Source organism: Procambarus clarkii, chromosome 92 (assembly GCF_040958095.1).
Source record: "Procambarus clarkii isolate CNS0578487 chromosome 92, FALCON_Pclarkii_2.0, whole genome shotgun sequence".
NCBI classification, from domain to species: domain Eukaryota; kingdom Metazoa; phylum Arthropoda; class Malacostraca; order Decapoda; family Cambaridae; genus Procambarus; species Procambarus clarkii.
The window spans coordinates 9,990,368-10,015,519 of NC_091241.1; the positions used below are offsets into that span (position 1 = coordinate 9,990,368).

Consider the following 25,152-nt stretch of genomic DNA (forward strand, 5'->3'; position numbering starts at 1 on the left):
ATTGTCTTACTGTGGATGAAATTCTAAGTGATCATTTTGCATTACAAATACAGCTTAAACTAGATAAAAAGCATGCCTGCCTTCAGAGGAAAAGGTTAAAGTTTAATGAGGGAGAATTAAGGGGTCTTGTTGGCCATATTAAGTCTTGGTATGATACTTATAAGCCGGTTTCGGCAGAAGCATTTTATGAAGATTTAATTAAGGAGATAGATGTATTTAATGCAACATTGAACCGGAAACCATCTAGTATAAAAAGGCATCCCCCCAGAAAAGAAAATTATACACATGACAAGATGCTTAAGGGGTGGACATTAACAGTGAGGAGAGCTCACAGGGATTGGAATAGGAATGGTAGGACTGAGGAAGGGAAGAATGCTTTCCTTGCTGCGAGGATACAACTATCCTGCTTGTAGGACCCGTTCTAGTCTCTTTCAGATGAGGCTTCATGGGGCATAGAGAGGAACCAGCATTGTGGCTGCCTCGACAGTTGCAACAAAATGGGATGATTTTTTCACTTCTTTCAATCTTGACTAGGCTGTGTGGGGAGAAGAGAAAGGAAATTAGGAGCAAGTATTGGCAGGAATTTGCAGAGAAAGTTGGGAGTAACAGAAACTTGAAGGAAATCTGGCAAGACGTAAATAAAATAAGGGGTAAAAAGCACAATTTTGTTGCACATCCAGACCAGCAAGGAATTGCAAATGGTCTTGTAAATAAATGGGCGGAAGCTGCCAAACTTAGTTCATTACCCGCTATAACGAGAGAGAGTCATTAGATTCTTGGAAAGATCTAAGAAAGGATTTTATACTTATAGCAGGTAACAGTGGTGATGTCACTTGCACTGGTATTACCAGAGAAGAACTAATAACGGCGATTAAAGTTGGGAAATCTACCGCATCTGGGGAGGATGGAGTAACTTATGAAATACTTAATGAACTTGCCATTATGACGAAAAACCCACTTTTAGACCTCTTTAATATTAGTTATAAAGAGGGCAGTATTCCCAGTAAATGGAAAAAAGCTATGATCATCCCTATCCCTAAAGCCTGTAGCGAGTAGATTATCCCAATAATATACCCGCAACTGTAGGGCTCCTTGTTCCTGGTCGGGAAACTACTTCGGCGGGGACTGTTAACGGCCAGTGACCCCGCCATTTCAAACACAGACACTAAGATACTATATATATATTTGGTCGAATATACAGAAGTACGCAGGTGATACTTTGGTGTGAGTTGAGCGCACTGAGCGTCGGTACAGTATCTCGCAAGTGTCTGCTCTAGACCACACTTGAAAGTAGACTGGCCAATGTTCGCTACACCGCTGCTTATATGCTCGGGCAACACCTCACCGTGTTGCCCAGGCAACGCCTCACCTCATTCATCTCCAAAGGTTGACAGGAATATTAACAATGCATTTGGAGCGAGTATATTATTGGGATAATCTACTCGCTACAGTCCGGAGTCGGAGCTCGGCTATTATAAAAGTACACGTATCTTCGCTTTAAATTTAAATATGCCCATGGTAAGGTATTTAGAACGAAGCTTATATATCTGTCTTTCTTGTGACATATAAAACTCTTACGTTTATTAAGGAATCTGCGTGAAATAGGCATGGTTCTGAGATGAATGCTGCGGTTTTCGAGTTTGACGAGCGATGAAAACTGCCACTTTTATACAACTACAAATATCTTCGGTTTTACTTAAAATATTTGTCTGGTAGAGGTTTTACATATAGATCACGTTTCTGTCTTTCTTCTGACTAATAAATAATTTTGGTTTAATCAGTTATCAAGATGTTTTCAACAATATTCTTTCAGCGTTCGTCTTTTCCAACTTGGGCGAAAGTTGGAAGCGCGATACTACTGACCCATCCTATAGTTGGGTCTGTTTCCAACTGGGGTTCGAATATATACAAGAGATGAAACAGCGAGCCATGAGCTAGAGCGATGTGCTGAGTCCATAAGGAGGCCGAGCTTCCAGAAATACCTTCCTGTGATTGGCTGTTGCGGGGAATACCAACACTCTTTTATGAATAAAATTTAAACTAAGAAATAGGTCCTTGTGCACAACAACAAGGGTGTTGTGAAAAAGAACAACAATTTCTGTTTTGCACCTGACAGAAATCTCCATCTAACTGAATAATTTACTGGAATAAGAGGGCAGAGCAGTGTATCATTATTTGTGTCAAGGCAACCCCCAATAATAACGTCACAAGTTAGGTAGCCAGCCCATTTTTATATAACATCTGTTATATCCTGCAATATTTAATTATCACTTTATTAACACTTTAAATAATTAACACTTCACTTTTTTTGGGTAAATTAAAGTTAAAGCAGAATTCCATAAGCATGACTGGTGGGCTGAACTAAGATGATTTACTAAGTGGATGGCACCTATAGCTGATCCCTTCCTGTGATTGGCTGTTGTGTAAATGTCAACAAAGAGTTTCTACCAATGATATGCCACCATTTTATTTATTATGCACCCCATACCCAGATCTTGTGGGCGGAGCTTGGAACCTCCTACCCGAGCACAACAACCCGCCTTATGGGTTGCTGTTTGGCTATTTATAGTGCGTTGGAAAAGCAACAGATGGCGTTAGTTGTATTTAGTTGATAGTGTTCTCTTCTGCCGACAGATGGCATCAGCTGTATTATTATTATTTTAATAATATTATTACATTAATAATAATGTATTATTATTACTTTAAACACTTCAGGTAGCCTATAATAAGGTTTTATACCATGCTGGTATTAGGTAACTAGAATTCTGCAATTACTTTTCTTTATCTACTGTTGAGGATATGTAAGACAAATGTAAGGTTTTGAGGCTAAGTAACGAAGATAGTTACAAGATACGAGCCAGATGGTGTTGAGATTGCAAAAGGGATTATGATAAGAACTTAAGCCAAAAAATCGATGCATAAATGTTCCCAAATATGAGACGGATTTATTTCTCGAAAAGTTAGCAATAAAATACGCTTTCTAGTTCTTTATTTTTAAAATTAAGACCAGGGATTCTGTCTAACGAAGCTGCAAGCTAAAACACCGTTATCCTATAATGTTCATCTGTAGCTTGACCCTAAATACTCGTTTATTAAACGAATTTATTGTTAGAGTTCATTAGGAATCAACTTGTTGAAGGCAGAGTTTCCAACAAATACCTTCCTGTGATTGGCTGTTGCGGGAAATGCCAACGCTTATATGAATAAAATGCAAAATAAGAAATACGTCCTTTTGCTCAATAACCTTGTTGTTGTACAAAAGAATAACAATTTCTGTTTTATACAAGACAGAAATTTCCATCTAACTGAATAATGTAGACCAATAAGAGGGCGGAGGCATTGTATCGCCGATATTATGTGTGCGAGGCAATCCCCACTGATGACGTCACAAGTTAGGTAGCCAGCCCATGTTTCTGTAACACTCGTTACATCCTGCAGTATTTAATTATCACTATATTAATACTGTTAAATACTTAACATTTCACTTTTTAGGTAGATTAAAGTTGAAGCAGAATATCATAAGCAAGGATGGTGTGCTGAATAAATATGATTTATTAAGTGGATGGAGCCTTTAGCTGATCCCTTCCTGTGATTGGCTGTTGTGTGAATGTCAACAAAGAATATCTACCAATGATATGCCATTTATTATGCACCCCATACCATTTTGGGGCGGAGCTTGGAACCTCCTACCCGAGCACAACAACCCGCCTTATGGGTTGCTGTTTGGCTATTTATAGTGCGTTGGAAAAAATAGAGATGGCGTTAGTTGTATTTTGCAGGGTAATTTGTTATAGGTGTAATTTGATGTCAACAGATGGCGTAAGCTGTATCTTATGGCCACTGTTGACCTGCCAGTTGATAGTGTTCTCTTTTGCCGAGATATGGCATCAGCTGTGTTATTATTACTTCCGAATTCCCTTTAAACACTGATCTACAAATCCTTTGGCTTATGATAAGGTTTTATACCATTTATGATAAGTATTAGATAACTGGAGTTCCGCAATTACTTTTATTTATCAACTGTTCAGGATATCATCATATAACGTCTGGTTAGGACGTACTGCTCTCGATTGATGAAGATTAAGCCACCCAAGAGGTGGCACGGGCATGAATAGCCCGTAAATACTGCTCTCGTAATATTATTCAGGGGGGTGGGGGAACTATCAAGGTAAAGCGCGAAGCCATTACGACTATATAGCACTCTGAAGGGATCAGGATACGGATTTGGGATGGAACGGGGGAAAGGAATTTTGCCTAACCTATTGGGGGGTCGGGGATAAAGACTGGGTATAAAGTAAGATTCATGTGGATCCCTTCACATGTGGGAATACTGTTGAATGAGGTAGTTGATGACATAGCGAAGAGAGCCACTGAAAAAACTCTTGATGATGTATGTCAGTTAACCTTGAAACAAATAAAAACAAGACTCAAGGTGATTCAGGAGGGTGAAGAAATGATAAAGAGAATGGCAATGGTGGACAGTAGTAACACACTTAAGAATTATTCAATAATAAATACAAATTCGTCCTTCACTTATGGTAAAGGAAAGTCTACTTGGAAGGATTCAATTTACATGAGATTACGATTAGGATATAAATATATCTGGCAATACGGTGTTGATGTCAGTGAAAAAGATAAGGAGTGTAAATTATGTAGTATGCCGTACGCCCACACCTTAGAACATTATGTATTAGAGTGTCACCTTATTGAAAAATATAGAAATAAGGAAATAAATAGTGTACAGTACCACATCAAATTGTTTGGATGTGTGATAATGGTATAATAGACGGTATACTTAGGAGCTACAAGAATTTTGCCCCAAGAATGTAACAATTATATGCTGTACTTGCTGTATGCAATGTTAAATGGGATTCTTGTACTGTTATATGTCTATTTGTACTCACTGAATTTGTGCGCCCCTTGAGGGACTTGTAGAGGGGGGTAGAAATAGCCTAAGCTACTCTATCCCTTCGAGATGTATTTATTGCTTATCTCAATAAACATACTTGAACTTGAACCCACGACACCTTCTTATCCCCACCCATACACCCTCTAATCCCCTTTCCGCCCTCTATCACTTCCTGGTGAAGGGATAAACAAAAGAATCGTTTTGACATATGCCAATGACTAAGGTCCGCCCACAAGATGGGTATGGGGTGCATAATAAATGAACTAAACTAAACCACAACTACTCCAGTGCCGAGACTAATTGTACCAAAAATTCCATCGGAAATGATCTTAAACGAATTCATGGCTAAAACAAATACTGTACTCTATCAGAGTATCAGTGTGTACTCATCTAGTTGTGTTTGCGGGGGTTGAGCTCTGGTTTTTTGGTCCCACCTCTCAACCGTCAATCAACAGGTGTACTGATTCCTGAGCCTATTGGGCTCTATCATATATACACTTGAAACTGTATGGAGTCAGCCTCCACCACATCACTTCCTAATGCATTCCATTTGTCAACCACTCTTGACACTAAAAAAAAGTTCTTTCTAATATCTCTGTGGCTCATTTGGGCACTCAGTTTCCACCTGTGTCCCCTTGTATATCTGTGTGTGTGTATCAGAGGTCCACGGTTGTTCAACGTCCTACCAGCGAGCATCATAAATATTACAGGAACAACCGTGGACATCTTCAAAACGAAACTAGATTGTTTCCTTCAAGAAGTGCCGGACCAACCGGGCTGTGGTAGGTATGTGGGCCTGCGGGCCGCTCCAAGCAACAGCCTGGTGGACCAAACTCTCACAAGTCAAGTCTGGCCTCGGGCCGGGCTTGGGGAGTAGAAGAACTCCCAGAACCCCATCAACCAGGTAACTCTGAACTTGTGTTACTTCCCTGTCTCGCTAGGATAATTTTGGAACAATAACCAAAGAATACTGTAACACTGCAGATGACAACACTATTTAATATACTTAATTCCAAACCAATCTATATATTTACAATGACTATTTTCACAGTATACTTTGTACACATTTTAAGCTGGGAATCTGGAACAGACAAAAAGAGTGAACGTTGAGAAAGCAACAGCAACCACTGACTACAAAGAATGTCTTCATTCCTTCTCTACAGTATCTAGACATAACAAATTATTATTTTTTAAAATAATGTTCATCCTCGAAAACAATATCAACAAAAATTTACGAAGCGAATGCTGATATGCAGTGTCCTTTGTTTCGTTTCGACTAAATTCTATTATTGAAAGACAATGGCGGACACAGCAAATTTACACGATAAATAAAATTCCTGATATGTTTATTACTCATCTGAAAATAAAAGACCTTGCAACCTAAGAACTTACCCTTCATAGTCTTGAGTGTGCAACTAAAATATATAACACTCACTTTAAAAGTACATGTGTATTGACAAGTTGCTTGCTTCCTGCTATTCCCTCTTCCTACAGTCAAGCAACTCTATGAAATCCACCAACTTCTAAACAGTCTCTTGTTGAAACAATCTTAACTCAAAATCAACAGACATTAAAAATGGAATTTACAAAAATTTAGCAATAGTAGCTACTTGGAAAGGTGAACTGCATACAGGCTTGCTCTGATACTGACTGCTCCAATTCTCTGTTTACAGGATGATGTGAATGTGCATTTGTAACAGAGGCAGATTTATCACAGATAATAAAGCTAAATTATTCCAGACAAATATATTTAACTTTTTAAACTTGTTAAAGATTAAAAAACAAGGTGTTAGTAAATTGCCTAAGTATTCTTTTTGATGATCAGTGATGAATATTTCAGAAAGTATCATTCATTGGTATCTATTGGAAACATTTCAGAACTTCCATACAAATAAAACTGTTCATTTGCAGTGAAGCAGTTTAATTTGGGTTTCATAAATTGTTAATATAAAACCAGTTTTAATGGCAAGAGCTTTGATGAAGTTGCATCGAGAATGCAATAATGCATGGTCAAGTGTTTAGCAAGTGGTATATGTCACCTCCCTGCCTTGTGGCTGCAAAGACCACCACAATACACTTCAGTTTCTGCCACTACTGTTAATACAACAACTATTGCTACAACTGTTCTCTGATCAGCAGCTTATAGCTTTTGTATACAGTACACAATATCCCATTTAATCCTGTCACGCTTCACAGATGATGTAATTTCTTTTTAGTGTGGAGCTCCGACAAGGCTAAGTGTGTAAACCTATACACACTAAGCCTATACATGATCTAGACCTGTACACACACACTAAACCTACACAGACTAAACCATGCTCAGATTTAAGATGCCTCATATCAATGCTTTTAAACATTGTTTCCCTTACCACTTTTAACCATTCTAAATGATAACTGTTTATCAGAGAAGTAATCAAACATGCTAAAATGTTTCCTATGTTAGGTACCTGTTACATACAGAAAATTAAATGCAAATTTTAACAATCACTTTACATCATTAAATGACCATTACAAAATCATAATGTAATACTTCTTGATACCCAAACCACACATCTGAAAATATAGGAAGTAATAATATTTCGGTCCATTATGGACACTTGATAATGGTTCAGGACAGACTGAAATGTCTTTGTTACTTCATTTTCAGATTTGTGGGTTAGGTATCAACTTTTCCGCCACATTATTGTGACTCATTGTCTGCATAACACTCCCTCCCTCCCCCCCTCCCTCCCCAATAACCTGGTGCCATTAATCTATGCACTTTTCCTTATTTTAGTACCAAAAATGTCTAGTCTGTAGACTACAAACTTAATTTACTGACTGAATTGCTTTGACATGTAATATTAAATATGTGACTGTTTACATTAAAACAAGGCACCAAAAAATAACAAGGGCTCATTATACATTCAACAACAAAAAAAAAAAAATTGTGCTGTTGACAATGGATGCAACTTAGCAACCAAATATGATCCTTATTAAAGTCTTCTTCAGTAACATTGCATCAGAGCAAAAAGCTAGTCCTGAGAACACAGAAATTAACACAAAAACAAAGCAAACACTCTTATAATAATGGAATGTGCAACAATGCTGAGACACCGTGCGATTAACGAGATGCTCGACTATTTAAAATTTTGGCTTGCTAAACCCTTCAAAAATAAGATCCACATGAAGTGTGTAAGCCAAAATTTCCACAATTACAAAATTTTAAATATAAATCACTGGCGAATGAAAATGCAAATCCTAAACGTATGCACTTTCTTATCTAATAATAACAAATTTAGAGTAGTACAATACAGTATTTACAAGTCAAAAATATATATATATGTATACTATGTACAAAAATAAAGAAAATTACCAATCCAAATCATAAGTTTACACAACAAATTAGAGGGTAACTACACGTCATGCACGTAAAGTGTTTACATCTGATTTAGCTTTGCCAATTCAACCGTAAACATTACATAATCCATCATTTATGACAAATGTAATTTGGAATGTAGGTGGTTGCATTTCATGAAAGAATTACACTCTGGAATTCCATAACATCCATATTACCATATTTCAATTGCCTGAGTTTATTTCTCAGATATACCATGAATATAGTTAAAGTCATTATGGCATGTCTTGACTTCAATATGAAGTCAATATTAGTTACAACTGTACACGCATACATGAAGGACAACCCGACCTGCCCTCCCTGATTCATCATTAATATTTTCTTATTTATCCTAACTAATTAGGATTTATATTAAATGACTATTCTAAAGTGTATAATAACAAAAGATGATAGGAAAATCTACTTGAATTGTGTTAAATTACAGCAGAACAAAGAAATACATCATTTCAAAAAATCACCCATCCTTTACAAAATCACAACATACCACTTGAATGTTCTTTAATTTACTTAAATTTATATAATAAAAATATAAAACAAGAAATATATAATGCACTGGTATCACTAATATATCAAACCAATTAATACAATTCATACCAAATATTAAAAACACAAACAATGTAGGACAAAACTCCATTTCTTAAAGTAGCATGCCCCTGATTTATCATAATGTTCTAAATATTTTGAAACTTTGACACAACATCATCAGATGTATCCAACATGACAAGATTTGTTTGTGCTTCTTTAGCCACATATAAGTAGCATTGTACCACCACATGGCAACACCCTAGTACGACCAAACCCCAAACTGATGTATAATGTGCTGCTTCAATACATGTTAGAAAAAGTGAGGACCACACCCAAAAAATATTATATGAAAATATTATATCAAATTCTCAATATCTCTCTCTCTCTCTCTCTCTCTTTCAATCTCTCTTTCAATCTCTCTCTTTCAATCTCTCTCTTTCAATCTCTCTCTTTTAATCTCTCTCTTTCAATCTCTCTCTTTCAATCTCTCTCTTTCAATCTCTCTCTCTCTTGAGAGAGAGAGACCGTAACACCCGTATAGCGATCATCATATAACGTGGGAACATTAGTAGTACTGCTGTCAAAACATAGATGGCGCTGTCGAAACATAGATTCTGAGTATTGATGGTCGTTTGCACTTCAATGAGCTTGTGATCTGAATATGTGGTATCTGATATCGTAATGTCTCTGATAATGTCTTCATTGTTCGTAAAGACCAGATCTAGAATATTTTCATTTCTCGTTGGCTCCGATATCTGCTGATTGAGTGAAAATTTGTCACAGAATCTAAGTAGTTCTCTAATCTGTGGTTGGTTAGGTCCTGATAGATTTCCTGGTATAATATTATTGTTTGCTATTTTCCACCTGAGACTAGGCAAGTTGAAGTCACCTAGGAAGATAATATCAGGTATCGGGTTCTCCAAATTATCAAGGCTATTCTCTATTTTGCTTATCTGTTCTGTGAATTCCTCAGCCGTTGCATCTGGCGGTTTGTATATTAGTATAATCACTAAATTTATTTTCTCTATTTTTAATCCCAGTACCTCTACCACCTCATTTGTAACGTTTAGGAGCTCCGAGCATACAAGGTCTTCCCTAATATACAGACCCACTCCTTCATGTGACCTAATTTTCCTATCACACCTGTATAGGTTATATCCTGGAATCCACATCTCACTGTCCAACAATTCCCCTGCATGGGTTTCTGTGAAAGCTCCAAATACTGCATTTGACTCCGTGAGGAGGCCATTTATGAACTGTACTTTGTTGTTTGTTCTTGTTTTCAGTCCTTGTATGTTGGCAATACTTAATACTAATACTTAATATTAATACTCGTAATGGCTCAACAGGGCCACCACTTACGGGCTATTCATGCCCGTCCCACCTTTTGGGTGGCTTAATCTTCATGAATCAATCTAAGCAGAGCAGTAGTAACATCTAGAAGTCTGCTGATTTTGTTGGATGAACCATACATGTGTGGCTCCTCTTGCATGATATTATGATGATAGATGGAATTACTGATCACAGATGCAAGAAAACTGACATTGAATAACAAGAACCTCCACGCAAGAGATACCATGTCCACGATGATACTTTTTAAGACATTAGTGCTCTCCAGAGAGGATTGTTGTTGCACAACACCCACATTCAAATCTAGAGAAATTGCTGACCTGCTGAGTGTGCAAAGTTCTTTTACTGCTAGAATCCACTGATTAAAACATTTGATTTATTGGGACAACATAAAAATGTTAAGTCTGTATTCCCTAGGGGGGAGAAATGTATAATAATTTACACTTGCAAAATATTAGGTGATTCCAATTATGCACACAAGTAACACCACATGAGACCGACCACACAGAAATAACACCACATGAGACCACGCACACAGAAATAACACCACATGAGACCGACCACACAGAAATAACACCACATGAGACCACGCACACAGAAATAACACCACATGAGATCAGAAGGCATGGCAGGTTGTGCAAAATAGCCCCACTGAAAAACAGAGGTCCAGTAACCATGCTCAGAGAGCACCATCAACATCAAAGGCCCAAGACTTTTCAATATGCTTCTCTTACACATGATGCTTCTCTTACACATGCAGGGGGGGGGGGATGTTGGAGGACCTCTCGCAGTGTTTAAATATAAGAGAACTCTATTTCCACCTTCAAAAGATACACGATTAACCTCGCTTTGATTCGTACATCTGTCTGTCAACAGCCGCATCAAACAGCCTGATTGATCAGACCAGCAACCAGGAGGCCTGGTCAGAGACCAGACCGCTGGAAACTTTATCTGGTTGATTAACCTGGTTGATGGGGTTCTGGGAGTTCTACTCCCCAAGCCCGACCCGAGGCCACGCTTGACTTGTCAGAGTTTGGTCCACTAGGCTGTTGCTTGGAGCGGCCCGCAGGCCCACATATCCACCACAGTCCGGTTGGTCCGGCACTCCTTGGAGGAATAAATCTAGTTTCCTCTTGAACATATCCACGATGATCCTTAGAATCCTCAACAGCTAGGCAAGAGGATTGTCAGATGTGTTAAGAGTCGTCTGTCTGTCACGTGACACCAGCCTCGGATGTTGATGCCTCTCAAGTCTTCCTACTTGGGAACCTGTACACTCAACATTGCTACCATCAACACTGCCAGTGTATCTTCACGATGTATATAGGGTCCACAACTAGTCACTTGATGTGTATGGGGGTCCACTACCACCCGTAAGATAGGTATGGGTCCACTACCACCTGTAGGATGTTTATGGGGTCCACTATTAACAGTTGGATGGGTATGCCCCCCCCCCCCACTACAGCCCACAGGATGGGTATGGGGTCAAATACCACCCACAGGATGAGTATGGCGTCCACTACCACCCGCAGGATGAGTATGGGGTCCACTACCACGAACGTTAATACATGAACCCCCCAATTGTGTACGTCATACCTTTCAACCATCTGACAGTAATGAAGTGTACGGAACCTATATCATTGCATCATTAATTTCCTTCTGCTTGTGGTACAAGAACATTGGGCAGTGAAGATGCTAATTACTGCAGTAGTCAGCCACTTGTGACCACCGTGAGGATAAGTGAATGTCTTGTGTTTGGGAGTGAAACATGCAAATGCATACCATTGATTTTGTTTAAACATGGTCTTGTGTCATTGCCTGTCCATGAAAGTAACTCAATTACAATTGCTTGCAATCACAGGTGGCGGTGGAATCTGAGAAACTGAAAATATTTTAATTAACCTGTATCCAGCACTGAGTGAAGATCAAGTTCAAGTATGTTTATTAAGACAAGAAAGAAATACATCTCAAAGGGACAGGAGTGAAGATTCTTCCAAGTGCCGCTAAGTGTAGCGGACGTGATAATTCCACCACACACATATATCAATAACTATGTGTATGAGATATTTATGTTTTATGCATGCACATCGATTTCAGATATTTCAATTTCATCCTGTAGCCCACTGGAACTCCGGAAATCCTTTTGTAATTGTGGCTAGTAAGTAATTATCAAACAAGGCACCAAGTCGTGTAGCTAGTACAACAAGTCATGTAAACCAGAGTAAAGACCTGTGAAGACCTCGAGAGGGCTCAGAGCAGTAAGTAATTCTAAGAGAGTATTTCAGTGAGACAGAGACACGTCTCTCGCTCTGATTAGTTTTATATGTATACTTCTTAAAATAGAGAACCCCTCCCACACCATATACATTGAATTCGGCAGTAATAAATAATTATGTGTATTGCAGACGAGGAGTCACAATAACGGTCTTTCACAACAGGCTGAAGATACGATATCAAACCACACAGTATATGAACAAACGACAACGTTTCAGTTCATGCGGGACCATTATCAAGTCCTTCATAATGGTAATTATAGTTACCATTATCAAGGATTATAATTACCTTGATAATGGTAATTATAATTACCATTATCAATGTTTCTAGACCAAAACGTCATCGTATTTTCATATTCTATGTGTGACATGAAACTCTATGTATTATCTGTGAACCTTTTTCTTCATATTAAACTGTCATGCCCCATCTGTGAACCTTTTTCTTCATATTAAACTGTCATGCCCCACATGTGAACCTTTTTCTTCATATTAAACTGTCATGCCCCATCTGTGAACCTTTTTCTTCATATTAAACTGTCATGCCCCATCTGTGAACCTTTTTCTTCATATTAAACTGTCATGCCCCATCTGTGAACCTTTTTCTTCATATTAAACTGTCATGCCCCATCTGTGAACCTTTTTCTTCATATTAAACTGTCATGCCCCATCTGTGAACCTTTTTCTTCATATTAAACTGTCATGCCCCATCTGTGAACCTTTTTCTTCATATTAAACTGTCATGCCCCATCTGTGAACCTTTTCTTCATATTAAACTGTCATGCCCCATCTGTGAATTATATTCCTGCTAACAACTACATCTATAAATTGTGATATGAAATAAGACTAGCTCCCTGCCTAAATCCAAATTGAGCAGACACACCCACAGTTCATTGGGATGTCTGTCATGTGGAGTTTACCTACAAAGAAAATAGGCAAAGGGCTATCATGCTTGAGCTGTACATTGTTGCTCTGAACACTTTACTCCATGGATAACCTCTGTGGGGCTGTTGGCCATATTACAGCTAGATCACATATATTTTCCTCAATGAGAAATTAAAACTTGATAAGAGATCTTCACTCAATTCTGAGAACACATAAAGTTATCAGCTTGAGTATAATCTTATGTTTTTTTTTCTGTATGGAATGTGATACTCTTATTTTTTTGAGAACTAAGTAACATTTTGGTGTGTATTCAGTCTATATGAAGATCTATATGATATCTATATATCTATTCTTCATTCAACTGAAACTATAAAGTATGTTGACTAATCCACACACTAGAAAGTGAAGGGACGACGACGGTCAACATACTTCAGCCACGTTATTGTGGCTCCTCGCCTGTATAAAGTGTGTAATAATTTGGTAATGAATACTTATTCAGAAAAATGTCACTGTTGACTTTTTTGAGCCTCGCTTGCATTCAATACCAATGACCATGATTTGTGTATATATAATCTTCTTGACTGCTCTATTATTGTTACAATTGAATATTTCTGATTGGCCAACTTAAGTGGTTGTTGGTGAAGTTAGCTTCTTTGTTATACTGTATTCAAGGCTCTTTTTTTTTCTTGAAATGGTATTGTTTATTGTTTGGAAGTGGTTAGCCTTATTATTGGGATGCTCATGTGCTTAAAATATATATATATATATTGTATGCAAATTATTGATACATATTAATACAAATTATTAATAATGATACCAAGTATGCATTTTAATTGTGAACATGGATATTGCAAAGCTTGACATGATCATCTGATAGAAAATGTTCATCTACTGAAATACATGATTTGATTACCTTAATCTCAAAGGGTTGCAGTTTGGAAATTTTGGCAATGCTAGTTTACCGCATGTCAGTGTGGTTAGCAAATCTGGGTGTTTACTCTAATTCCTTCATTGTCATTCGATAGACAAAGTGTTTGTTATATCAGTGATATGCAGATTGCAATTTTCACACTTGTAATCTCTGTGGTGTTAGATAATTTTTGGATAAGAAGAGCATCTTAGTACTCAGTCATAAGGTTGTTGCCTCTGGAACCAATTTTTTGTCATTTATTTATTTATTTATTTATACTGTATATATACAAGAAGGTACATTGGGATTGTGAGGATACATAACATAGTAATTACATTCTTGTAAAACCACTAGTACGCGCAGCGTTTCGGCCAGAAACGGTCATTGGTAATAGGTATGCCATACTTGCTGTTAGATTTCAGTCTGTATTGAATAGAACTATAGTACTAGTACTGTTATTCCTTCCAGTGCAAGTTCCTACTAGTCCCTATTTATATCATCTACATTAGCTCTCCAAAAAGGAAAGGACTCAGTTTAAATGTTGTACTGACATTCAGAGCTTTTAAGATTAATGACAAATATTTGGCTGATATATGTTTTTCTTACATCAGGTTCTGGAATGACTTGACGGATTGCCATAGACCGCTAAAGATGGGATGAGCTGGATGATGCTGGTAAGTTTGTGGAAAGAGCCTATTTTATATAGTACCACAATTGTTTAGCCAGTTACTTGTGTCTGTTTAGAATTATATTTCCTTGTTGAAAGTGTATCTTTTTCGTCTAAGTGCATCCAAAGTGTATTTCGAATATAAAAATGTAATTTTTGTTTTGTATGGTTATTTACTACACAGTGGTTGAGCACTTGTAAGATTTAATACAAAAAACAAAAATTGGGTGCTCAAGCAAACAAGTCTTTATTATTAAATTATTAACCAATATCACTGTTCTCCTAAGGAACATGCAAACAGAAAATGCAGTTGCTCTGAGAAAGATTGTGCCTGATCTTGTAGTTTAATCAACAGCATTCATTATTTTAGATACTGTATTTCATAAACCCAGTGTTGAATATAATGAAATGCCTCTTTCTTGAAGAGCCCAGTGGCTGCCTGAAAGTATCTTGCCGAGACTACTCCAGACAAATAGTCACATCAGTTGCAGAAGTTCTGTTTGGCCTACAAGAGCCAGATTCTGGCCCCACTACAGAGGTGCAAGGACTGGGAGACAATTCACCACCCCACTGGGAAAGGTATGCAGAAAGCCGAGCAAAGCTTTACAGACAACTGGATGGTTCGGCGAAAATGAGGCCTCACAATTGCAAAACAATTCTGAAAATTATTCACACAGAACAGGAATTCACTCAAACTAGCTCAATACGCCTTAGAGCTGATCATCACCACCAGGCGGCCCAGCCCCCAAGCCTGTAGCCCGCTGCCCTGACCAGGCAGTCTTGCCTACCGACAAGCCTGCAGGGAGAGGCAAGAATCAGGGAGCTACCAAGGCTATACAAGAAAGAGTTGTTTTAATTGTTTTACATTCAATGCTGGGTCTCTGGTGGAGCCTTCCACAGTGGCTTCCTAAGCTAACTAACCACAAAGAACAAAAATGGAATTTACCAGGGAGGAGAGATTCCTCACTTCTAAGCAGGCACTAGGACGAAGAAGAGAACCCAGACCGGGAGATATGGGCCAAAGTAAAATATAACTGACCAAGATCCTGAATATTGACTAAATACCAGACTGCTAGAGCCCTCATAGAATGCCAAAACCCTCGAACTTGAATATCAGCTCCAAGACATGTTGCAGAAGATGCATCCAAGCAGTGTATTTGTGAACATCATGATCTCGAGGGTAAACTGCATGCTGGCTAGATTTAATGGCACTCTGGATGACCTGGGAAATACCAGTCTTGAAACTGGGTCAGTCAATAAGGCATCTACCAAGGCAGAACTGGTGCCCTGCAAGTAGTGGCAAAGATATTGCTGAACACAACAAATGATTGAAATAAACACAACAAATGAAATAAATATCTCTTTGATATCCCCAGGGTCAAACTTAATCTGTGTAAACACACTATGCAAATAAAGGGACCTAGTCTATGGAACTCACTCCCTAATGAATTGAAAAGCTGTCAAACTTTTGCCTCATTCAAAAACAAAAACAAAAAGTACCGTATTTCATCTTCATAGTTTCCTACACTGTACACTTTCCTAACACATCTAGTGTTACCCAATCTCCAAATCTTTATGTACTTAATCCAAACTACTTTACCATTGTGATCATTGATGTCTTCTTTTATGTGGTAGCTATATGCTGTATTGTGCTTATTAATTTTTTTAAACTACCATTCAAGCTGTCAATGCAATCAATCTGAGCTACCTATGTGCTTTAATATACCTACAAATTTCTCTCATTTTTTTCTTGCAATGTACCTGTTATCATTATTATAAATTTTGCTACTATTTACCTACTTAAAATTTTCTTAGATTAAGGACCTGCCCAAAACGCTGTGCGTACTAGTGGCTTTACAATAATGTAATTACAATGCTGTGTATCCTCACAATCCCAATGTACCTTCTTGTATATAAATAAATGATGCACCCCCAGCCAAACCAACCAAGCATCAGTTACCAAAGGACCCTTGTGGAAGTCACCAAATTATTCTTTGTCAGAAAAGAAGGAGAAAGATGCAAATGATCAAACTGCCTACCAGGGTCAAAAGAGCAAAATGCTCATGTCTGAAGAGGAGCCTAAAGCTCCTCAACCCTACAGTCAAAGGGCCAGGGAGGTACTAAGTTCCACAGAACACACTGAAACAAATTGAAGATGGAAACCTTCAGAAATAAGATGTCTGAGGTGCTGAATGGGGCCTAAAATCTAACCTGAGGGGAGAAGCCCAAATATTAAATTTGTACATAGATGAGAGAGAAGAAAAATTCTTCCCAAGGCATAGACCTTCCACAGAGGGGAACCAAAGTCCGTGATGGGTTGAAGGGCACCCAAGGGGCCCCTCATCAGGTTACCCCTCATCCCGGGAAGCTGGCAATAAAGGTTCTGGGGCAGAACCAGAAGGCTCATCTGTCTCCTTCATCAAAGTGGATGGAACCACCCTAGAGAGAGAACCACCTACACCCTATCCCGACTGGCGAGACCCTCAGACATTTTGGCATGAAACCAGAGGGAAGGGGGGGGGGGAGGGTAAAGACCAGAGGCAGAGCAAACCATACCCACAGGGGAAGGAAAAGGAGGTGCAGATTAAATTCACATGGCAGTCACCAACACCTCCAATTCTGGGTCCCTAAACACCATAGGGGCCAACTCTGGAGCATCCAGATAACAAATATGCCACGAATGCCTAACCCGAGCAAACCTAACTTGCAAAGTGGCAGGTGCATTAAAGGCTTTGAGTTTCAAAGCTGAATCAGTGAAGAGACCCAGTGAGATCAAGCCTCACATGACTCGGGGTTGTAGGTGTCACTGACTCGGCATGGTTGAGGCAGAAAGAATGATCGTCAGGTAGCAAAAACGATGAACAACCTTCAAGCTTGCACTCGGCGAGTGCAGGCTCAACGGGCTTATCCATAACAGACCATGCCAGAGACCCGTGAAGAGATTACCAGGGCCCGAAGGTAACTAAGCAAGCAGAACCCCAGACACCAAGGTACCTCACCAAAAGAACAGTCACCAAATGCTGCCAAAACCAGGTTACAAATGGCAACCGTGTCATTCTGTATAAACAAGCGTGCAAACTCCAGTACACCCCAGCACAATATAAAATCCCTCAGCCAAGGACCCAAACAGAGGAGTCACAGATCCATGGTTAGCCAAAGGTGAGGCTTCTCCACTCCAGTGGTCTGGTCTCTCGGGAGTTTGCCCGAGATGCCGTGCCACACCAGAGATATACAAACTCTGACTGTGCAAGGATAGCGCTAATGGGCACCCGGGGAAGAAATCCCTAAGTGCATGTAGCCCAATGCACAACAAAAAGCCAAGGCCCACACACCAAGCTGGAATTAAAAACATGCACATATATCTAACACTAAAATGAAGGAAGTCAAAACAAGAAAATGAGCCCTGCAGGACAAAGACTGACGAGGGTCGATACTTAGCTTGAAGCTGTGGGGCCTGCCCATGACTGGTGGACTGGAGCATTAAGAAACATCCACCATAACATCAATAGAACAGACTGGTCAAGAGAGCCAGCTGTGGGCTGGGGCCAGACATCCAGGGGCCAAGTGGCAATTGGTACTAATGAGCTTCAAGCTAGTTTTGAGTAAATCCCTTGCTTTGTTTGAATCCTTTGTGGAGTTGTTTGGCAGTTTTGAGGCTTCATTTTTTGTGAACTCTTCAGTTGTCTGTAAAGTTTGCTGACTTTCTAGATGCTTTTCCAGTGGGGTGGGGAATTGTCAGTTGCTTCCTGTGAATTGTGTGGGGGAAGAGGGGGATGACCAGACTCTGACTCAGAGGCTAAATAGAACTTCCACAACTATTTTGACTATTAGTAAGTAATAATGTCAGCAAAATAGTTCCAGGAGCTACTGAGGGGTCAGGGGAGGGTGGTGGGGGAGCCCTCAGAAACATTTATAGGCATGGCCCAAATAACTGTAAACCTTTGATGCATAAATCAGTGTGCCACATAAAATTAGTTGCAGTATTTTTACTCCAACACCATCTTAGATTTCATATTAGCAAAACCAAATGTAGAATTTATTAGTATTAAGCTAAAGATATATCATGTTCTTGTTCTTTATTAACCTTGTTATAAGCATATACAGGATGTATATATAATGCTTACTGAAGGTAACAGCAGTGGGTCAGTCACATATGGGAAAATTGTTCTAACATAGAATTTAATCTGCTGTAAATACTTAATTTACTGGGATTGTAAGCGAGTTTAAAGTTTTATTGGCAAAGCCAAAGTAACAAGACACCTGTTGTGATTAGCATATATACTGTACTTGAAAATGAATTAAGTCTATAGTGTACACTCTACATTATTAAAACAGTTAACACTGAAAAGCATCACTGAAAGTACTCAGAGTATGGGTAACAATGTGTATCAGTGATGGCTGATACACGACCGACGGCTCTGTAGAAGAAGGTGGACGATGTACCGGATGTGCAAGTAATATATTTGAACAATCTTCTCTCGTACATACAGCAATGAAGCGCGTCAATGACTGGGCAAGTGCAACTCAAACCAAACTTGCAGGCATATACCTTGCCACTGAATTTTTAAAAGACAAAGGCAGTGGACTTATATACTGTGACTTGCAGAGTGCACTCCCGGCGTTGAACGCACATAGTAGTGACACCCAGAAAATAGTCAGTGATATTCGAATGAATGTTTTAGCTGCTAAAGAAAACAGATTTCAAATTAAATTCCTATGGATACCATCACATGTTGGCATCTCAAGGCATGACACTGTTGATATGCTTGCAAAGACAGCTTGTAGGAAACCAGTACTAGAAAGGGTGTTTCATTAGCAGTGACAAAGAGAATACTTAAAACAAATATCTAATGACCAACCTAACAAATTCACAAAGACCTGAAAGTTGTAGCATTAAATATTGATAGATATCGTGAGGAGACATTCACATATGGGACTAATAGAACAAGAACCCGGCAATGTGATGTTATAGTGGCCAGAATACACCTGGGATATAGACGTACAGTATCTGGCAGCTTTCTCAAAACCCAAATGTCGAGTACACAATGTGTCAACTTCGTGAAAGAGAAAATATGCACTCGCTTGAACATTATATTGTAGAATGTCCCATATTGACTGACTTTTGCCCTCCTGGGCTAAGGTATGCTGAACTGTGTAATTACTACATGAGTACTGGAACACTTGATGATATATTGGACTTATACTCAAGATTAACCATGTAATGTATCAATTATACAATGTATGTATGTGATGTAACTATATAACCTGAGCTTGTAAAAGCATCTTAATCACCTTCAGTGATTAAATGCTTAATTGCATACTAGTTTCTCTATCAGCTATCTCACCCTGTCAGAGTAAAAGAGACAACTGTATGTGAATGCATGTGTGTATATATGTATGTATATATGTATATGTGTGTGTGTGAATGTATATGTATGTGTATAAAGTATATATGGAAGCTGATCAGAATTACATTTCACCTTTGTAAATGCAAATTAATGACACTATGTAAAAGACACATCGAACACTTTATGTAGGGCATACGTAAATCTATGTATTTATGTACAGTATGTAGGTTAGCTCAGCATTTTAAAAGCACCGAATCACCTTCTGTGGTTGATTGTTCAATAAACCCCTGAACTATATGTTTAATACATCTCTAACCCTGTCCATGGAGGACAGAAGAAAATGTATATATGCTGGTTAGTATTGTAAATGTATGGCCACATTTGTGGTAGAAAATAATAATTTTTTTTTTTTAAGTCTATAACAGTGAGTGTGGCTCCCTGAAGGTAAACCTAAAGGGTGTTTGAAATGTGCGGCAGGATAAAAGCAATTACATACTAGGCAGCAATCTGAATAAATAAACCATGTTCGTTCAATTATGTGTAACACTGTAAATTTGCCTCGACTCACCACAAACCATGCTGGAGAGTAGTTGAATTGTTAGTCGAGTTTGCCAAGAGCAGGGTGTCTTTTGCATTGTGTGTATAGTATCTCTTAATCCAGAGCAAGTTTGTGTATGTGTAAGGTTAGACAGGTAAACACGTACTGTACTGTATTTACAGTAAGGATGTGGATTACTATGAGCACTTATGAAGGGCAATACATAACACTGCATGTCTGAAGTTGTATAACTTCTTGTTTGTATCACTAACTTTGTTTACACTACAGTACATCATTTGTGGTTAAGGAATACAAATCTGTACAGTATTAATATTTGTTATGCCTACTATAGTGCAGTGTGTGTACATCCACAAATATGGTAAATGTTAATAGTGAAGTTCTCTGTACAGTACTAACAATCAACATATGTAGTTAGAAGTTCTATCATGGGTACAGTGGTCTACATTCCTAACCCCCAATTGAGGATCCCGGGTTCAATCACTGGAACAAAAATGGTTGGGCATGTTCTCTTTGACCTGATGGTCTGTTCACTTAACAGTAAATAGGTACCTGGGAGTTAGGCAAGTGTTGTGGGTTGCATCTTGAGGAAGGTGAACCCGGGGAGCCGGCTCGGCCGAGCGGACAACACGCTTGACTTGTGATCCTGTGGTCCCGGGTTCGATCCTGGGCGCCGGCGAGAAACAATGGGCAGAGTTTCTTTCACCCTATGCCCCTGTTACCTAGCAGTAAAATAGGTACCTGGGTGTTAGTCAGCTGTCACGAGCTGCTTCCTGAGGGTGGAGGCCTGGTCGACGACCGGGCTGCAGGGACACTAAAGCCCCGAAATCATCTCAAGATAACCTCAAGATAAGGTTAGTAGTTCAAACTGGGGAGTTGGGGGGGGGGGTTCAATAAGCCTAAGTACAGGCTTCTTCTCCCTGACAATTAGAATTACACACATATGTTTAAGTAGGTTATACATAAACTTAACTTGAATAGCTTAACTTGTTAATAAGTTAACTGTGCCTCATGCATACTGTGAGGCACAGTATGCTGTTATGGATGCGAGTTCAAGACCTTAATCCATGCCACTGCACATTTGATTTACATGACCCCTATCTTGAGGTTATCTTGAGATGATTTCTGGGCTTAGCGTTCCCGCGGCCCGGTCCTCAACCAGGCCTCCTTTTTATTACAACCCCCCCCGGGAAGCAGCCCATAGCAGCTGTAACTCCCAGATAGGGAGTTAGATGCCCCTATTACCTGCTAGGTAACAGGGGCATCACAGTAATTACCTAAGTGTAGTTACAGGATGAGAGCTACGCTCGTGGCGTCCCGTCTTCCCAGCACTCTTTGTCATATAACGCTTTGAAACTACTGACGGTCTTGGCCTCCACCACCTTCTCACTTAACTTGTTCCAACCGTCTACCACTCTATTTGCGAAGGTGAATTTTCTTATATTTCTTCGGCATCTGTGTTTAGCTAGTTTAAATCTATGACCTCTTGTTCTTGAAATTCCAGGTCTCAGGAAGTCTTCCCTGTCGATTTTATCAATTCCTGTTACTATTTTGTATGTAGTGATCATATCACCTCTTTTTCTTCTGTCTTCTAGTTTCGCATTTTTAATGCTTCTAACCTCTCCTCGTAGCTCTTGCCCTTCAGTTCTGGGAGCCACTTAGTAGCATGTCTTTGCACCTTTTCCAGTTTGTTGATGTGCTTCTTAAGATATGGGCACCACACAACAGCTGCATATTCTAGCTTTGGCCTAACAAAAGTCATGAACAATTTCTTTAGTATATCGCCATCCATGTATTTAAATGCAATTCTGAAGTTAGAAAGCATAGCATAATCTCCTTGCACAATATTCTTTATGTGGTCCTCAGGTGATAGTTTTCTATCTAGAACCACTCCTAGATCTCTTTCTTTATCAGAATTCTTTAAAGATTTCTCACATAATATATAGGTTGTGTGGGGTCTATGTTCTCCTATTCCACATTCCATAACATGACATTTATTAACATTAAATTTCATTTGCCAAGTGGTGCTCCATATACTTATTTTGTCCAGGTCTTCTTGAAGGGCATGACAGTCATCTAAATTTCTTATCCTTCCTATTATCTTAGCATCATCAGCAAACATGTTCATATAATTCTGTATACCAACTGGTAGATCATTTATGTACACAATAAACATCACTGGTGCAAGAACTGAACCCTGTGGTACTCCACTTGTGACATTTCTCCATTCCGATACATTGCCTCTGATTACTGCCCTCATTTTTCTATCAGTCAGAAAATTTTTCATCCATGATAGAAGCTTACCTGTCACCCCTCCAATATTTTCCAGTTTCCAGAACAACCTCTTATGTGGAACTCTGTCGAAAGCCTTTTTTAGGTCCAGATAGATGCAGTCAACCCAACCATCTCTTTCCTGTAGTATCTCTGTGGCTCGATCATAGAAACTGAGTAAATTCGATACACAGGATCTTCCAGATCGAAAACCATACTGTCTGTCTGATATTATATCATTTCTCTCTAGGTGTTCTACCCATTTAGTTTTGATTAGTTTTTCCAATACTTTCACTATTACACTTGTCAATGATACAGGTCTATAATTGAGGGGGTCTTCCCTGCTGCCACTTTTGTAGATTGGAACTATGTTAGCCTGTTTCCACCCGTCTGCTACGATTCCTTTACACAGGGATGCCTGAAAGATCAGGTGAAGTGGAATGCTGAGCTCAGATGCACATTCTCTCAGAACCCATGGTGAAACGCCATCTGGGCCAGCTGCTTTGTTCTTACCGAGCTCCTTGAGCATTTTTTCCACTTCGTCTCTAGACACCTCTATGTGTTCTATGTTGTTCTCTGGAATTCTTATTGTATCTGGTTCCCTAAAGATTTCATTTTGTACAAACACACTTTGGAACTTTTCGTTTAGTGTTTCACACATTTCCTTTTCATCTTCCGTGAATCTATTTCCCATTTTCAACCTCTGAATATTATCCTTTACCTGCAATTTGTTGTTTATGAATTTATAGAATAGACCTGGTTCTGTTTTACATTTGTCCGCAATCCCTTTTTCAAAATTTCTTTCTGCCTCTCTCCTCACTGCCGTGTAGTTGTTTCTCGCATCTTTGTATCGCTGGTATGTTTGGGGGTTCGGCCTCTTCCTGTATTGATTCCATTTTTGTGTCTTTCGGTCTCTAGCCCTCTCGCAATTTCTATTGAACCAATCCTGTTTCCTAGTTCTGCATCTCTGTTTTGGTATAAATTTTTTTGTGCCTTTATCATATATTTCACAAAACTTGCCATACATCTCATTCACTTCCTTGCCTAGCATCAAGTCTGTCCAATTATACTCACTAAAAAAATTTCTAAGGTCACCATAATGTCCTCTCCTGAAGTCTGGTTTTTCAACTGCTTCAACCTCCTTATTTTCTTCCAGCTTATAACGCATTGCATACTTTATTCCCAAAAAGACATGGTCACTTTTACCCAAGGGAGGAAGGTACTGAATGTCAAATATCTCTTCCTCCTTCCTGGTAAATATCAAATCTAGCATGGAGGGAACGTCCCCTTCCCTCATCCTCGTAGCTTGTTTAACATGTTGATACAAGAATGTTTCCAGGATGAGGTCTACAAATTTACAGGTCCAAAAATCTTCTGTTTTAGCTTCATATGCTTCCCAGTCTATGGATTTCAAGTTGAAGTCACCGACTATCAACAGTCGTGATCTATCGTTATCCGCTCTCGCTATAATCTCTCTCATTATTGTTATAAGACCTTCACGTTTACTATCTAGCTCCTCCTTTGACCATGTGCTGCTTGGCGGTGGACTATATGCATTTATCATCATTAGTTTATCATCCTCATAGCAGATCTCTAGTGCTATTATGTCAACTTCTTGTGGATTGGCAGTCATTATTTCCTTCACCTTTAGGTGTTCTTTTACCAGCACAGCAACGCCACCGCCTCCACCACAGTGAAAGAAACATTTTGCACATTTGTCTCAGCCTCCACCGGGAATCGAACCCGGAACCTCAGGACTACGAATCCGAAGCCCTGTCCACCCAGCTATCAGGCGCCCTAACTGGGTTGCAAGAAAAATATAAAATCTGAAAATTTATTTTTTCTTGTAATTTTGTTAAAACATGTTTCCTGATCATGAATATGTCTTCTGATTTACTTGAGTGGTCACTGATTTGTTTTCCATTTTTTTTTTTTGCAATTTTATTATGGAATATTATGTACAGTAATTTGAGAAATTTATAGAATAAAACATGCAAAACATTTATACACACAAATACAATCATGTCATTAATAAATGTCCAGTATTATATTCCTATGAAACAA

At 38.9% G+C, this 25,152-nt stretch overlaps 1 long non-coding RNA gene across 1 annotated transcript; it reads left to right on the forward strand.

Annotated features, from left to right (window-relative positions):
* The first annotated feature begins 11,138 nt into the window (after positions 1 to 11,138).
* Positions 11,139 to 18,879, forward strand: LOC123753600 (uncharacterized). The gene is made up of 3 exons (XR_006772304.2): positions 11,139 to 12,439; positions 14,858 to 14,920; positions 15,339 to 18,879. It is a non-coding gene; the product is annotated as an uncharacterized lncRNA (long non-coding RNA).
* Positions 18,880 to 25,152: the final 6,273 nt, after the last annotated feature.